This window comes from Malania oleifera, chromosome 11 (assembly GCF_029873635.1).
Source record: "Malania oleifera isolate guangnan ecotype guangnan chromosome 11, ASM2987363v1, whole genome shotgun sequence".
Taxonomy (NCBI): domain Eukaryota; kingdom Viridiplantae; phylum Streptophyta; class Magnoliopsida; order Santalales; family Ximeniaceae; genus Malania; species Malania oleifera.
The window spans coordinates 24,311,527-24,328,873 of NC_080427.1; the positions used below are offsets into that span (position 1 = coordinate 24,311,527).

A 17,347-nucleotide genomic window follows, 5' to 3' on the forward strand; every position below is an offset into this window, starting at 1 on the left:
AGCAAGGAAAAGAAAAGAAGGAAATTGGTTTGGCATAGGACCAAATCGTCGACGGTTTCAGAAAGTTCAAGGAAACCGTTAACGGTTTCAAACAACCGAGAGCAAAGAGCAAATACACGGGAATTTTGGTTTGGTAAGTGACCAAACCGTCGACGGTTTCCTACGGGATGAGGGCTTATGAGTTAGAATTTTATTATAATTTTAATTCTAACTATCTCCTCTCTCCTATGGTTTCATTCTCTCTCACCCTTTTTCCCTAAACTGAACCTTTTACGCTCTCTTGAGCCCGAATCTCTCCACACGTGCTCTCTAATTCTCTCTCCCTCCTCACGGCTTGTTAGACCTCGCTCCTCGGCCGGTTTAAGAAGGCTAGGGTTTTTCTCCTCTGAACGGTTTAGGCATATTTTCAGGAAAATGTAAGGGGATTAGTTTATGTCAATTATTTTTTAAATATGGACCGATTAAACCGAAGTATATGATTACAAGAATACTTTATATGATTTTTAAATGAATCGGGTATATGAAAATGTTGGTTTCGATTGTTATACGTATCTAGGAAAAATTAAAGTTAGTAGGTAAATCATCTCCTTTTTCTTATAAATCATATAATTGAGTTAAAGTAAACCCTAGAGATGATTATACTACTATTTTCAACAAAGTATGTTTTTTCCTGGGTGGTTTATTATATTATGATGTATCACTCAAATTGTGTGGCATGAGAATTTTTAATATTATTGCATATTGAAACCTTGTTGGTTTTTATGGTATTATACAGTGAAGGATATGGTTTTAAACTGATCTAAGGAAATGTTAAAAATAATGTGGAATTATGATATGCCGGTTTTATGCTGGAGTTATGATATGTTAGTTTTATGCCGAGTTATGATATGCCAGCTTTATGACGAGTTATGATATGACAGGTTTTTATACAGGTTTAAGAACATGACAGTTTATACTGATTTATGAATGTGAGATCATGTTACAGTTTTTACTATGTAAATTATATATATGATTTATGAACCATGAGGGACTAGTTCTTATGGAAGCACGGTACCGTAGCTAGCATGATATTTTAGTGCAGCCACACTGTACTACGAAATGTTGGTAATGGAAGTCGATTTGGCCTGCGAAGTGTTATGGGCTGTCCCTAGAGTCCGGACCAGGCTGCGGTAGGAAAATCGTACTACAGACAAGGAATTTTGGCTTAACTTTGGTCGATCAGCCAAGCTAGGTCCAGTCTTCGGACTGCACAACCCGATCATGGGAGTTTATACATGATGTTTATGATGGCCCAATAAGGAAGGTTCTCTAGTCATATATGTAATTTAAGTAAAATGGGCTATATTGAGTCGAACTATGTTGTGTAAGGAAATTATGTATTTTTAATGATATAGGTGTAAGTATTGTTTTCAAACACTATTTCCCTTACAGTTAAACAAATGAATGTATTTGTTCACACTAAAACTCATGTTAGCCACACACTGATGATAACCTAATCCACCTTACTGAGAAGTGGCTCACCCCAATATCCAACTCATATTTTAGGTCCTACATGTAATTGAGCCTAGCGTGCTAAAAGGTTGGAGTTAGATTTTCGTGGTTACTGTAATTGTTTGTGAGATACTAGACTATTGTATTTTGTTTATTTTGGGATGTAATATATGACATGGAGATACGTATGTATAACTGGGATGGTGTAGAACTCTGGTAATGTAATTCGAGGTTTGATTATCTTCCGCCATATGTATTATGTTGAGTGTATGAACAGAGGCACCGGGGACCTTTGGTTGGGTTCAGGTCGCTAACATTACAGTTATGGTATCAGAGATTATCACAAGAACAAGTACACCAAAGTAGCTCTCCGGGCCCTCCGGGTTCGGGGCGCTACATATTTAAACCTACTTTTCTATTTTTTCCTCATTTTTCCAATCTCCCTCACGAAGCTCTCTCTCTCTCTACTCTCTCCCCTCTTTTCTTCCTCTCTGCTTCCTCTCTTCCTTCTCTTCTCCCTCTCTGCTTCCTCTCTGTAACCCCTCCCAAATGAAACCCTAGTTACTCCTGAGTCTCATTCTCGCTTCTCTGATCAAAAACCTCTGAGAGACCTAGTTCTACCTGCAAAACCCCCCCACTCATCTCTTCTCTCTCTCTCTCTGTGTCTCTTCTCAAACTTCAGTTCTCTTCCCCAGCTCTGCAACTCATGAAACCTTACGGTTTCATACCTCTCCGTAACCTCCACCGTCAAACCCCTTTTCTGCTCTCGAGCAACACCATTCTGAAACCCTAGGGTTTCCTGCAACTCTAAACCCTACCTCGTCTCAGTTCCCTCTCGCAAACAGAATACCCTAGCTTCCTACTTCCCTTTCTCAACTCTCCTCAACACTTTCTCCAAAGAGGAAGTCCCAAAAGCCCTAACTTCGAACAGGTCGCTTCACTGAGATCTCAAACCCTCAAGGTCAGATCCATCACTTTGGGGTCCTTCAGTGAGACTATGGTGCATCAGCGAACACCCGGGGGTGTTTCGAAACAGAGGGTCCACATAAACCTCAGGGAAGCTCTTTCGACTTCCAAAATGGTCACCAGGAAAAGATAAGTTCCTATTTTATTTTTTAAAAAAAATTATATTTTTTATGTGTATGATCTTTGAGTGTGATGTTATTTGTGATCTGTATGTGGTTGTTTTGATGATCATGGGTCTCAGATTAGTTAAGGGTTTGGTTGCAATATTAGGGTCGAAGACGACTTACCTTGTCTCAACCCAATGGGTCAAACCTGGGTTGACTCGTGTGAGTCAAACCCCTGGGGCGTGTTGACTCGGGTAAACCCGAGTGAGTTTGACACAGGTGGGCTTTGGGTTGATTTAGAAATGGGCCCAGCATTAAAATTTTTTAAAAGCGGGCATTGGGTTAATTTGAAAACAGGCCCAGGGTTAATTTTTAAAATGGGCCCATGGTTAATTTTTAAAACGAGCCCATGGTTAATTTCTAAAACGGGCCTCAGGGCTTTATTTTTAAAATGGGCACAGGGTTAATTTAGAAAACAAGCCTGGGGCTTTAAAATTAAACATGGGCCTGGGGTTTGGAATTTAAATGGGGCCTAGGGTTTTACGATTAAACACGGGCCTAGGGTTTGGAATTTAAACCTAGGTTTGGGGTTCGGACGCTAAACTGGGCCTGGGGTTTGGGTGATTCAGATGGAAAGTTGGGATTCAGTCTAAAGGGCTTGACCCAAGTTCGGGTGCAGGTTCGGGTTCGGTAGGGACTCAGGTCTCTGATTCGGGGGTTTGTTTCAAAGGTTCAAACCCCAATTCGGGTTTGGGTTCGAGTCAGGGGATTTGAACCCCAGTTCGGGGTTCTGGTTTGGGACACTTGGTGCCTCAACTCTGATTCAAATGCGAATCTGAGGCTGAGATGTGGGTACCTGCATCCATGTTAGCATACACAGGGCATCATGTAGATGGTAGAGACAGGGTAGAGGGCTTTAAGTTTTACCTTTCCCTTTCCTCTCCTCCGTTCTTCTTTTCCCATGGTTAGGGCTGTTCAGAATGGACCACTTGGCTCTGCTTCTGAGCTCGGGGGATCACTGCAGCTATTGCAGTTAGTCTGAGAATGGCTTCTCAATCTTCCCGATTCTACCTTGCTGATAATTACTCTCTGTACCTCCTCTAACTGCTCTCTGCTTTTTCAATCGCTTTGTGCTAACTTTTCTCTCTAATGCTCTCCCTCTTTTCTGGATTCTCTCTAATGTTTTTTTCTTTTCTCTAACAATGTGTTGCTTTCTAATTGCCTCCATCTCTTTACAGAGCTCTCTCTAATACCCCCCCTTTTTTTTTCTGTGCAGCTCACTTAGCGCCCAGACGCCCTCTCACGGGAACCAGAGAGCAGTTCCTTTATTCCCGAGAGGGAATATCATAACCAAATTCCTTCTGCGCATGCTTTTCCTTTTTATTTATTTTTCTGAAGTTTCAGTTAGCCTCTAACAAACTGAATCTCTTCTCTTTATTTGTTTTTAGGTGAACAAGGGGCTTCATGGACGTTCCAACTATTCCAGTTAGCAGCCAAAGATTGGTTTTGCTCCCTTTTTTTTTTTTTTTTTTTTGAAAAAAAAAAAAGATTTTCCTTGTATTTTGTAATATTCTGCATTTTCTTTCCCTGTATTTGGTATTTTCCTGTATGTATTTCCTTTCCCGTAAGAGTTTGGTATTTCCCTGTATTTCTTTCATCTCCCTGTATGAATTTGGTATTTCCCTGTATTTCTTTTAGTTTGTAATCTCTTCCTGCATGCACATTTTTTTTGTTTTTCCCAATATGTATTGGCGAAGCAGTTTGCCAACTCCCTCTGTAATCCCACTTAAGTCATGTGCCCTTTTTTTTTAATCTAATAAAGTGCATTTTTCCACATCAAAGCTTGTGTATTAAACTTCAAAAATAGCTTTCAACTAATCACCTCTCAGGTTCCACAAACTGGCCTCAAGGTAATTTGGCATTTAAGACTATGATCAAATGGGTAATCTTAGGGCTCCCAACACGAAATTGAAATAAAAATTCAAACAATCAATTTTGGCAAGGCAATTTAGCAATTCCTGACCTTATTACAATTTTCAATGGTATGACTTTAGAATGAGTTGGTTAGGTACACTTGGGATATTGTTAAGTAATATTCACTTCTATCTATCAACTCAAGGATTCAGGAACTGCTAATCAATCGGCACAAACCCGAAACTTCAAAATTTTAACTTAGAATCTCTTAAAATGACCTGATAAAAATTAAGGTGTCTATAATGGTAATTTAACAAAGACCATAAGTGTCTAGAATGTTAAATGCCTAAATAAACTTGTGAGATATTTGAAACTTCAAAGTAGCTTCCTATTTGCTTTGTTTCATCATAAATGTCTTTTATCCTAAAAAAAGAAAACAAATAAAAATAATTAAACAAATACCAAATTGAGGAAGAATATGGTTGAATGAATCATTGACATTTTTAATTTGCTTATAGAAGTTATGAACGAAACTAGGTGTACCATTGGTCCAATTCTAAATCAAATTAACATCCAAAACAGTATCTCGCTAGGATTGAAGTCTACTCCATCTTCACATGACCACGATTGACCTCATCAGAGTGAAACATACCTCAATGTAAGATTCCCTTACACAACAATACATCCAAGGTGGGCTTGAAGCCAACTCCATCCCAATATGATCAATAGGACCTCCTCGATGCTTGACTGACGTGAAATCTAAAACATTAGGCATCGTATAAGTACAAGTTCAGTTTTCTTTAGTTCCAAAGGAAATAGAAAAATAAATGACGAGCATTAAAATAAGGGTTAGGTTTGACTTAATGTCAATGACTTTTGTTTGGCACAATAGAATAGAACAATTTTTTTAAAAAAAATCTTTGTAATTTTACATACTACTCATATAAATTTTTACTCTATTTTGAGTACTATTTTATTAAAAAAATAAATGATTACATATACTGGTATAAGGCTTACAATAACGCTTATGGCACATGAATTGTACATGAACCATACTAATTTTGGAATAAATACATGCACATAAAAAGACTACCATAAATATTCTCATAGATTGTCAATAAATTGTTGCAACATATATAAAAATAAATAAAATTTGTATACACAAAATTGAAAAAATAATGATTAATGCATTCATCTAATCGATGGTGGGACCGATGAACGGCAGCGAGGGAAGGCCTTAGGCAAGGGTGAAGGATAAGGAGAGAAGCGCCAGCAACCATGGCTGTAGCGCTAGGGTGTGGCGCAATGGATTGGTGCAGCTAATGGTTGGACGGTCTCTCTGTTGTTCTCTCCAAAATGACGTCATTTAATCCCTATGTGAAGGTGTCGCTCTCTCTCTTACGCAAAAATTTGGACAAAGAAAATGGAAGAAACTTAGTAATGTAATTTTAGAAGCATAACTTTCAAACCCTAAATTTGAATTTAAGTAAATTTAGGAAGTGTTAAAAGCTAAAAAATCAAATCTCCAAGAATATATAAATGCCTCATTTCCTTTCTGGAAAAAGTAAGCTTCTTTCTATTTTCCTCCTTTTCTAATAAACCAAACAAAGAATAAAAACCAACTTCATTGAAATTCAAATATAAAATTACAATTGAGATATGGTATAATTAGGGCTCATCCTTAAAAGCAAAGGAGATATTAATCATAACTCTTTCCAATTCAAAACAAAAAACAAAACAGAAACAAAAAAAAACAAAACAAAGAATATATCACTTTGCCATAAATCAGTCAAGTAGAAACAAACAAGAGTCTACACAATCAAAGCTGCAAGTGGGAGTCAATCGATCAGTTTCCTTTTCATTTATACAAAGAAATGCCAGCTTCTTCGCATATGGATTCCCACAACAACAATCTTCGGGCAAGGGATAAAAATCCTATAAAGTCCACATAATTTGCCACTAAAAATGCAGCATCAAATCAGTGCAATGCATGCCTAGAACTGTATTCCGCTTTGTAAATGACATGCGGATGAAAGGGCTATCACAAGCATTTCATCAAACACGTAAGATACAAATCATTAGGCTACTAAACTATAGAGAAAGGAAAAAGCAACCCGCTCAATAATTGCATCACATTCAAAAATACCCAAAAAAATAAAAATATAGTCGGAGAGTGATCTTTCAAAGGGGAAGCACGATGCAATCAATTGATGAAAAAAGTACAAAAAAGCAGAAAAAAAGAAAAACATAGTCGTAGATCTTTCAAAGGAGGGAGCACAGAGGAAGGGAAAAAAATTTGGACCCATTCGCACATCAACCTTGGGCAGGGGTCATAATCTGCCTGCATCGTTCCATGTTTTCAAATATGTCCGAGGAGACGAGTTTCACCTTGGATGATCACGTAAAAGAAGAAGCAAAACTAGTGTAATATTTCCGATGTGGGACATCTCGCAACCCTACTGCGATTTGTTCTAGTTCAACATCAGACACCGAGAGAAAGCTCCCCAATGAGATGCACAAGACAGAGTCTTTAGGCTGGGAATTCAACCATTGGAAAATGTTTGCCTCATTTTGGGTGGAATTGGAATTGGAATCGTTGGTATAATTGTGTGGAGGTTCATAGTGGGGAATGTTGGGACCGATTGGGGGAATGGGGAATCGGAGTTTGGGTTTCAGCGCATCAAAGACACGAGCCGGAGTTGATAGTGGAGGGGTTGGTGCTGTAGGTCTGGACTTGGGATTTATCTAACATGTAATTTGGTTTGTCATCTAACAAAAAGGATCCATGTCTTGGAACTGATATTTGGAATGTTTCTGTTGCACACAGCAATATGCAACACGCACTTCAGAAAAAAATCATTTTTACTCAGAGTTGGGGCCTGTTCTGTTGTAGAATTCAGGTGTGTGGGAATATTTGTACCAAACTAAAGTGGAAGAGACCCAAAATAAAAATGAAGCCACAATGACAGCAAGTAGGATGGGTTCATCAACGGGTGAACAGTAGCTTGTATGCTTTTAAGTGTACTAGTTAAATATTGACACATGTGCGTTGTGTATTCAGGACAATTAAGCAAAAAATATGTCCAGCTCAACTTCCTGAATATTAAACTAATCCCAGCAATACAACATAGATTTGTGTATAAGACATTATATAATTATACAGAAAGCAAACCAATCAGTGTCTAGTAATTAAAACTGCTATGCTCATTAGGTTTCTTGACCGCCTCTATTGATGGCATGGAAAACATTATCTCAAGCAAAGTAGAAACTTCAAATGTTGACAAGAATCCATTGAACTAATGCAGTCTCTCCGCCAATGCTTTGATAGAAACTAGCAAAGAGACGAAGCAAACAACAAATAAGAATAGGTTTTCCAACTTTTGAGTGACCCTAACACAAAACTCAAACAAGATTAATTGAATTTATGTGAACTTCCAGGGGTATTCAGAAACAGGCCAAGTTTTGCCATAGCAACATTGAATATAGCCATATGGATCTCATAAATTTCCAAGACTCCAATTCTTCCTACCTCCAAAGCTAGACTTCCTAGAGACCTTGAATTTCCGAGGGTATAAAAGGGCCTTTCGGAAAGCTGGAGCACAGCCAACCATGGTGCAACCTTTAAGATGTTCAGCCTAAGGGTAGGGGAAGAACTAACCCCAATCATATACTCTTCAGTCATCACAATGTCACTTTTAAAATTAGAAAAAAAAAATACACAGGGAAAAAAGAAAGAGGGAAAAAAACCTTGACCTCTAGTCTCTGACTTTTACATCAAAGTAACACTCAAAAACTAATAATGTAGTAAACATAAAATGCTATAGGTGGGGTACTGGGGCAACAAGGATTTGATTTTGATACAACTCTGACTTCCAAAAGATTATTGCCCTAGCCCTTGGACCGTGTGAAATTAATAAGATGGATTTATGTTCAATCCCACTCAACAGGACTTAAGGCTTTGCTGTTGTTGGGTTAGGCATCATGTTCCCACCAATTGGCTATGTATATTTTGTTTATGAATACCAAACATTTTGCATCATAAAGAAATTGTTATTGGGGAATTCCGGTGCTTCGTAGTACAAACATTGGTTTAAGTTTTCAATGCAGATGACACACTGTCATAGACAGTTTCTCTAATTGGGCCACTATTACTTTGAACTTAATAATAAGTTCATTTCCAATTCCATCCCTCCTACTCATCCACCTCAACATTTCATGTTAGCAAAGCTCACCCAGTCACTACCTATCGAACATCTACCATCGAGAAGGAAGAGATAACAAAAACACTAAGCTGCCAAAACTGCCCAGCACCTTTCTCTTTAAGCATTTTTTATTCGCTTATTTCAGCCATTGGTTTAAAAATTGATAGCTGCATGTGTTTAAACCACAGAAACTTAAGGCGCAGCATTTGCAGCAAAACTGCATACAATTAAAGCGGATCCAGGGGCCACTTCATAGACATTCACTGTAAAAATATTACATTAATCATCATTTTTATGCTTAAATGAATACTATACAAAAGGCAAAACACTGTTTAGTGCAAACAAATGGTCAAGCAAAGCAAAGACTAGGACCAATTAAGGAACCATTGTACAGTACAGAGCAAAATGCATTTGAGGAAAATAAGACCACTTAAAAAAACTGTCAATCTAGCTTCTCATAAGAGACATGCATCAAGAACCCAAAACAAATTTATATTTCATTTGGAAATTGAAAGAGGTCCAACCTGTCTACATAGTTTTCTGTTCACACTTACCTGCCTGTAAAAACATGTCTAATGGAATATGAAGAACCGAATGAGACTAGCAAAGGTTGTATTGATTGAAGCTGAATGGAAATATGGAACATCTTGATCGTGTGAGCTAGCACTTACAAGATCTATGGAAGTTTTGATTTTATATTGCCAACATCTCTATGAGAAAAAAACATAAGCAATAAATAAAAGATGGGATGTAAACAAACCAGAAAATATTTTAGTTCATCAAGAATAATATACAAACTACAAGCCTCTAAAACAGCCAAATCTATCACTCCAGTTCATCAAGTTTGATCTCATATTGTTCATCGGAGGAGAGGATTTTTACACCAACCATACCTCTTTGCCACTCTGAACTTCCCACCAATATCAGCCTGCGTGCATTTATCTGTGATGCCTGTTTGAACACCATTAAAAAAAAGATTTAAAAGGATACATGCAGTTACAGCATATCAGAAACTAATAAGCTGGCCGAGAAACCTATAAATAGAGAGACTTATATCCCTTTTAAGTGGTTTGCTCTCTAAAACAAGATCAACAGTTTTTCCCTTTTCCCCAAGTATTGTAGCAGCTGCAGCTGCTGCTCCTTGAAGATGAGGATCCAATGAACACACAATGTTCTCAACTTCCAGGCTGAGTTCAGGCAGAAGTCCCCTATCTTTGAGCAACTGTGAACCCAAAAAAAAAAAAAAGCAAAAAACAAAAAACATAAAAAAAAAAAAAAAAGGAGAAGAAAGAAAGAAAGAAAAACCAGCCAAGAAGGCAGAGAGAGAGAGAGAAACTCAGTCATATAACTGAACCAAGAAATGTTTGTTAAAGTTCAATACAAAAATGAATAAACCAAGGAAGCAATGCATGGCCACAGGTATCATATTCAATGCAATGACACAGCTAATATTGAGGAAAAGGTACATTTGTTACGCTGCACATTGTAAAACTCAATTTGCAAATAAATTTTAAGGCAAAGCTACCATATATAAGCTATTAACATCATAGAGTCCAACCAAACTACTGGTCGAGATTGTTAATCTATCTTCAATGGACCATTGAAATAAAAAATCATATACTGATCAACAATATACATGGAAAAAAAAGATGCAAATCACATGCAGGTGGTGTCAAAGGATGCTTCTAAACAGGTTGAAAATATAAGGAAACCCACAGGTGCTCCCTCGCAACTCATTAGTTTGGTGAGAAGTGCGTATGAACTATAAAATTTTGATCAAAGTTCTTCCTAAGATATTAGCTAGTTTATTGATGAGCAGGATTTCCCAAAATCAAGGTCCTCTGTTGTTAATTGTCAAATCATACATGTGGTTTTGGTGGTGAACTAGGTAGTGGAATAGGTTGTTAGAAGGAGAAAAGGCATCGTTTTGAATTAGATTTCAAAAAATTTTATGACCATTTTGGAGCTTTAGGAAACGGTCATGCAGAGGAATGGCTTTGGAATGTGGTGGAGGACATGGATTACAATCATCTTTTATGTGGTTTTTTGGTATTGGTGAATGGAGAGCCCAAATCTTGGTTTAAAGCTTCAATGTTTAACGCAAATCCTCATGACCCACCTTGGTCCTCTCAATGAGATCTCTATCAATTCCTCTCCCAATCATTTACTTAATGCATCAACCACAATAGTGAATGATACTGTTCTTTTCTCCTCGAAGAATGTGAGCAGCTTTTCTAATGTGTTAAACATGTTACAAATTTCTAAGAAAGTCTCGGGATTGAGAATCAATTTTTCCAAGAGTGGAATTGTGGGATTTGGCATAGAGTAACATATTTCTTTTTGTTTTTTCTATCGTAGAAATTATAAACTTTGGTGTTCCCTTAGATCATAATAATCCTACTGCATTTTCTTCTTGGACCCAACTTATGCAAGACTTTCTAGGTGGTTAGATGGGTAGAAGAGAGTTTTTTACGTTAGGGGGTCATGTTACTTGTATTCAAGCTTGGCTGTTTTCTATTCCGTTGTATTATTTGTCATTATTTAGGACGCCTGCATGATGGTGTGTAAAGCTCAGAAGTTGATGATGGATTTTTTATAGTCAAGTGAGGGAGAAAGGGGGAAAATCATCTTGTACGTTGGGAGACAGTGAGTAGATGATGCAGACATAAAAGGGAGGGAGATTTCAATGTCTAAAAGCATTTCCTTGGTGGGGAAGTGCTTACAGCGTTTTTGTTTAGAACCGGACTCTCTTTGGCACAAGTAATTTCGAAGTAAGTCTGAGCTCCATCCAAATTCCAAAAAAGTCAAAGAAGAATTTGCAAATTTAAGAACGACTCAAACTTTGAAGTTCAAAATGGTTCTGAAAATCTTCAAGGCGTCAACCAATAACTTTTATGTAGATCTGCAAACAAATTTGCATTTCTATATATGGATTGTATTCAAATCAAATTAAGACCATGCAACGTCTGATTCAGAGCCAGCGAGAAGAATTTGACACTGGATAACCCGCAAAGAAGGGGAATAGCTTTGGCGAATAAATGTTTTCTGTTCAAAAGTAAAGTAGAGACTCTGCACCACCTCCTTGTAGAGTCTAGTAGGACAAGGAGTCTCTGGAACTGGGCTCTAAACACAGTGTGGATCAAATGAACAGGAACAGATTCTATTGTGGGAGGTGTGCTCAGGCTGTCAGAGTAAGTAAATGCACTGCTGAATTAATCCCCTTTACAATTTTTTTGCCTGTGTGGAAGGAAAGAAATCAAAGAAGGAAGGGAAAGATCTTTCAAGTGGCTTATAACAAATATTTTCTTATATTTTTGTGGAGGGGGTTAATGTCAGCATTTTGTCAATGATAAAACTACCATAATTTTATTGAAATTATTTCTTTGTAATCCCTCTTCGTCTTTGGGGCAATCCTTGGTGCCCATTAATATTAAATTTTCTCTGCTAAAAAAAATCATACGAAAAACATGTAGCAAAATCATTCGCAAACACGCAGAGGCTGGAAGCTACCCACCGCGACTTCAGGCACACCAATAATATCAAGGTTCCACAGGTAGTGCTCATGACGCCTTCCCCTCGTCATTCTCCCATAACGCCAACACTGCCCAACAGCAAACCATTTCAATGGCAGGGATACAGATTTTTTGAACAGAAAAAAAACTTGGAGATCAAATTCTGGCATCTGTACCTGGATACAAAAATCATAATGAATAAATAAATGAACAAAAATCTTTCAGCGTTACAATTTTAATCAGAAAAGCAAAGAGAACAAAGAACAAAGAATAAATCTACACAAGAAGCTACCTAAACTATTAAAAAGGTGGGAGGGGCTAAATCCCAAAGGATCAGAATTTCAGTACCCTTTCAGTATAACAAGCCTTGCCAAAGAATGAGTGAGTTTGGGCCTTAATGCAACACGACGATTTCCACGATCCTCAAAGCAGTATAGCTGCATTGAAAAAGTACAAAAAAATTTATATTTGATAACAAACAAATTCTAGGACTTTGAAATTTTATACTTAATGATCCGTTTATAATATTTTTCAATTAAAAATTTCGGAAATTAGATTTTACTATGTAAATTCCCACTATTTCAAGAAAATGCGACAATTAGGGAAATAAAGTCAAGATCAAATTAATACCAACACAACATTTTAGAGGCAAAAAAAAAAAAAACAAAACAAAACAAAAAAATAAGATTACTGTTTTAAAGTTTAGGATATTCTGTGTAAAGATTTCTTTTGAGACAACAAAGATGTGCAGATTGCTTTCTCCTTTCAGTGGATAATAAAAACTTGTCTAAAAGTAAAACTGAACTACCCAAACCCAAAAGCCAGTCGCAAAAATTAAATGAAATTCCCCTAGAGCCAAAAAATTCCCACTAGAAATGTAGCATGCATAATCTACCTGCAGGCCATTGGTGATCACAATAAAATGATTAGCCTCCCAATGCCTGATCTCTATTTACAATCTCTCGCTCCCTTTGAAACGAAAGAAATAATTTTTTCTTAGACGAAGCGAAGCAGAGAAAATGTCATAGACATAGGATCACAAATACCACAAACTTTTTGTGCCCATGTAAACAAATCATCAAATTCGTTGTGATCCATTATGCCATACCGAGACCTCTTTCCTGCAGTAGTTCTGTCACTCTTACTTCTTCTCATTATGCTAATTGCTACACCTGCAGTGGTAATCTTTCTTTTGGTAATCTTTCTTTTTCTTATTTTCACTTACTGGAAGAAAAGGTATACAATTGAACAATGTGGTTGATTGGTCAAAATGAACAGATGCCACACAACAATTACGGAATTGGACAATGGCCACATTCCTTTCACTCACAGACTTTTCCTTAGTCTTAAGCTCTCCATAGATCACTGCATAATAGTTTAATGCATAGTACAAAAGCCAATTTATTTCACATTTGAACTTCAAGAATTTTTCTTATCACTGCTTGTTTTATGTTGTATTCAGCCAAACAAACCAAATCTTTCTCATAAAATTTTTCAAGCATAGACAACATAAGTTGGATGTCCTCTGTTTGGACTCCATATTTCCATGTTGAATAAAGCTTCCAAGATAAACATAGCACAGCAGCTTGCTTTCAGTCTTTTGTTATATATGATTTTCTGGTTACATTTGTGCATCGCTGCATCCAAAAGCCAAAATGGAGTTGTTTAGAATGCCAATTCCCATGCAATTATTAACAAAGTAACATTTATCATCAACGATCCCTTCAGGTTTGGTCCTTTTGCAGAGTCATCTTCGATTCAAAACTAGCACTACATCACAAGCACAATCATCCACAGGAAAACAATAGAACCACATACATTTGTTGAATCAATATACTCCTGCATAATTAATTCACCTTTTGACACCATAAGCAAGTTGAATCAATATTACTAATCCATGCTTTCGACTGAGAAGCATACATTTGTTGAAGGCTTCAAAAAGCTTGTGTGGCATAAGATATTCAATCCAACCACCCAAGGACTCTTCTATCATCGTCATTAATAAGACAAACCCCAACAATTTTTAATCAACAATTTTTCCCATCACTCTTCTATCTCCGTCATTATTAAATTCTTGCATAAGTTGCTGCTTCAACATACAGAAACTGCCTCATATGCAAATTGAGTTCACTGGAAATTGGAAAATTTTCAGGAAGGAAAAAATAAATGTTCTTCATTAGGAGTCTGAGGAAAGAACAGTTGAAAGGACAAGCTTCATCCAGATTTGAGATTGCTTTGAAACTGTCAACGGCAGAAAAAGAGAAAAGTTGAGAAAGTCAGATACCTTACCATATTGCAGCTAATTGTTTTGATCAAATATCAGTCCCAAACAAAGTTACAAACAGAAAGCAGGAAAGGGTCCCACTCCACGATGCTATGGGCAACAATCTAGTAAACTTTTGCAGTCCTACTACATTCTTGACCGTCTTACTACATTTTTGACGCATTCCTATAACATCTTTGACAAGCAGTAAACAGGTTTATGGGAAAAAACTTCTAAATCCAAGAAGATTTGCCTCCAAAAGGTGATTAATAGCAACCCACAAGAAACAAGAAAGAGATCCATTTGCAAAAGGCTGAAAACTCCAGGGGTATACAAGGATGTAAGCAAAAAGAGGACAACATATAATCACAGAAAAAGAACTTTTGTAGCAAACCTTATCTATGGTGATGCAAACTTTGCCAAATAAATTTTCTGGAATGGAGTGACACCTCAGCACTTCTTGTAGAACCTGCAAATATAATGGGGATAAAGAATCAAACTTTAAAAGTATCCAATTTCCCAAAAAAAAATGCTACTAAAAATAAATATAATAATTCTAATAGAGGTCAAGAGAAAAGGGACAATGATGATTATAGTTCTCAAAGGGGTGAAGTGAAGGCACAAAGTCACATTCACATGCAAAGGAACACATTAAAAGAAGGTAGTGTAATATTGCAGGAGTTGGAAAACAGAGATAAGTGCAAGTTGCTTTATTTTAGACATGAGACTTGATCATACTGGACACAATTTCCAATTTTAAAAGACTTGATGATTCTGATTCTTATTCCTCTTCTTCAGAAATTCTACAACAATCAAGTTATTATTTAAGTGGACATCTAACTTTTTTTTTTTTAAATTCATGTACAGAACCTTGATTTCAGTAATTGAGTCTTAATTTTATTTTTGATAGGGGCATATCTTATGTGGACTCAATTTTTGTCTAATCTTGAACTTCTCATAAATTTTCTTTGTTATCTGCCACACACCCACACACACACAGAGACAGTCAAAAGTAAGAAATGACAGAAGATTTTTTATATTCACTTGTTGAAAGTCAACAATGAATGAATACTCTTATGCAATGGCGCTACAAGGAAGTGCCTTATGAATGATAATAGCTACAAGCTAGACTCCAAGCAATGCAAAAAATATAAGGGTAAAGGAAGGAAAAACCAAAACAAAGGAAAACAAGTTCTACTCAATTACGCTGATTCTCCTGAAAATGTTTTGCTAAACTGCTAAAGAACAATGCTAACTAACTCCCTCAACTTCAAGCACATTATTGTCCTTCAGGAATTGGCTTGGAAGTTGCTTGGCTTTTTCAATCTAATCTGCTGTTTGTTCCTTTGTAGATTAAGAGTACGAGCCAGTGTTTTAAAAGGCTCAATTGAGGCTCGCGTCAAGGCAAGGCAAGCCTAAAACGCCTTGAGACTCAATCTAAAATACCAAATTCAAAAAAATGCTAACACATTGCATGCTGAGGCTTACTCATTTTTACAAAAGGCACGCTTTTGTGCCTTGTGCATTTTGGGATCATGATTCTCAAGTTTGAATTGGTTAGAAAATTTTAACTACATCTTTCTATTAAGGGAATGTCATAATATGAGTTCATTTCTAAAACTCTTGAACCTCAACCTTTCCAAAATAACTGAGAGTTGTATCTTCGATCACGAAAATAGTTTCAACTTTGTAATGCTATAGCTATCTCTTGTCATGATTTATGTCATGTATTCAAGTTAGCAATTTTTGAATGACCAACAAGTAGTTTGCAAAGTATATGCAGTTTTTTTCTTTTTTACATTAGATTTTTAATTTTCCTAATTTCTTTCTTTATTTTAAATGTATATAATTTACTTAACATATATTTACCTAAAAAATAAATTCTCAAAAGGCTTAACGCCCCAACGCCTTAAGGCTTACACCTCACCTCTAAGGAGTTCAAATGCCTCACCTTACACCTTCGCCTTTTAAAACATTAGTACAAACGCCTTTATTAGTTCCATTATTGAGCATTGCCCCTTTAGTTTAAATTTTAAAATATACAACATATCTTGAAAACTGTTGCTTTGTCATCCAAGTAGATGAGATGAGGTCTTCTTTTGCCCAAATTGGGTGCCCTTCTTTTAAAGGTGGGTAAGGGGATAACTAAAATTTCTTTTTCTTGGCAGATTAATAAAGTAGTATGAAATTCAACCCCAATGCCACAGGCCATTGGTGTGGAAAGGATAAACAACTTGAGAGTCACAAGTCCTTGGCACTGGGAGCAACTAACTCCTTAGGCACACCTCACAGACTTAAACGACATTGTAACTAGTACCTTCGGTCAGAGTATTATGGTACCCAAAACCACAACTTTTATTATTGAAAAATAAATAAGTCTTCAAATTCAAAATTGTGCCATAAAATGCTGATCCCAAAAGAAAGGGTCATAGGACTAGAGTTAATAGCTCATTTCATAGAAACTAACTTGTAGAGTTAAGCTCAATAGGCTTCATAAGTGAAACCTTTTTAAGTTTTAAAAATGAAATGGAGTATAAAACTATTAAGATATGGAAACCTACAATATATACAAAAGCTCTGCACAACAAAATGCATGAAAAGAAAAAAAAAAAAAAAGCAGAAGTACGCAGACATGACTTTAAAGAAAATTTAATAACCAAAAATAATATGAAGAGCATTTTTTTACACCTTTCGACTAGAAGCTTTAAAGCCAACATTTGATGCTGTGATCCCAATTCACTTGAAAAAGGTGACAATAGAAGAAATAAGCTCCGCTTCAGCCTAGAACACGAACCATGGAGGGTTAAGTTTAGCAAGAGAGATGAATATGCAATGTTATATCCAACACAACCATATGAAGTACATAATGCAATCCAGTCCACATACTTCTTTTTA

General features: G+C 36.6%; 2 long non-coding RNA genes and 1 pseudogene across 2 annotated transcripts; 1 reads left to right on the forward strand and 2 right to left on the reverse strand.

Moving 5' to 3' along the window:
* The window catches only part of LOC131168611 (histidine--tRNA ligase, chloroplastic/mitochondrial-like), a 32,463-nt pseudogene that overhangs the window by 5,461 nt on the left and 9,655 nt on the right, over positions 1 to 17,347 (reverse strand).
* LOC131168612 (uncharacterized) lies at positions 1,911 to 4,402 on the forward strand. Its single transcript, XR_009140359.1, has 2 exons — positions 1,911 to 3,652; positions 3,838 to 4,402. It is a non-coding gene; the product is annotated as an uncharacterized LOC131168612 (long non-coding RNA).
* Positions 9,357 to 12,277, reverse strand: LOC131168613 (uncharacterized). The gene is made up of 2 exons (XR_009140360.1): positions 12,192 to 12,277; positions 9,357 to 9,628 (listed from the first exon to the last, which is right to left on the reverse strand). It is a non-coding gene; the product is annotated as an uncharacterized LOC131168613 (long non-coding RNA).